Below are 1,064 nucleotides of genomic sequence, written 5' to 3' on the forward strand. Positions count from 1 at the left end.
CCAAATGTTCAGGGAAGATTTGGAACCTATACTACTCCAACTATTCCAGAACATAGAAAAAGATGAAATACTCCCAAATTCTTCTGTGAGGCATGCATAACATTGATACCAAAAACAGAAAGAGAAGACTAAAAAGGAAAATGACAGACCTATATCCCTTATGAATATAGATGTAAAAAATCTCCAACAAAATACTACCCAACAGAATGCAATAACATATATATTAAAAAAAAAAAAAAAAAATACAGCACGACCAAGTGGGATTGATACTAGCTATGCAAGGATGATTTCATATTAGGAAAACAATCAGTGGAATCCACCACATGAACCAAACCAAACAAAACAACCATATAATCATATCAATCCACGCAGAGAAGTTGTTGTTGTTGTTAGGTGCTGTCGAGTGGTTTCCGACTCATAGCGACCCCATGCACAGCAGAACAAAATACTGCCCGATCCCATGCCAGCTCCACGATCCCTGCTATACTTGAGCCCATTATCGCAGCCACCGTGTCAAGCTGTCTCACTGAAGTCCTCCCCCTCTTTTGTCGACCCTCCACCCTACCAAGTAGGATATCCTTCTCCAAGGAATGGTCCCTTCTGACAACATGACCAAAATAGGTGAGAGGAAGTCTGGTCATACTTTCATACTTGCTTCCGAAGAGCATTTGGGGTGCACTTCCTCCAGGACAGATCTGTTAGTTCTTTTAACAGTCTGTGGCACTTTAAGCATTCTTCGCCAGCACCACAACTCAAAAGCATCAACTCTTCTTTCATCTTCCTTATTCATTGTCCAGCTCTCACATGCATACGAGGCTATTGGAAATATCATGGCTTGTGTCAGGTGCACCTTATTCCTCAAGGAGACATCCTTGCTCCTCAGCACTTAAAACAGTTCCTTCTCAACTGACTTTTCCAATGCTACAGGTCATCTAATGTCCTGACTGCTGTTTCCATTGGCATTGATTGTAGAACCAAGCAACGTGAATTCTTTGACAACCTCAATCTTCTCTCCATTTATTGTGATGCTGCTCATTGGTCCAGTTGTGAGGATTTTTGTTTTC

This window comes from Orycteropus afer, unplaced genomic scaffold (assembly GCF_000298275.1).
Source record: "Orycteropus afer afer isolate SDZICR_OR568_19922 unplaced genomic scaffold, OryAfe1.0 scaffold00351, whole genome shotgun sequence".
NCBI lineage: Eukaryota > Metazoa > Chordata > Mammalia > Tubulidentata > Orycteropodidae > Orycteropus > Orycteropus afer.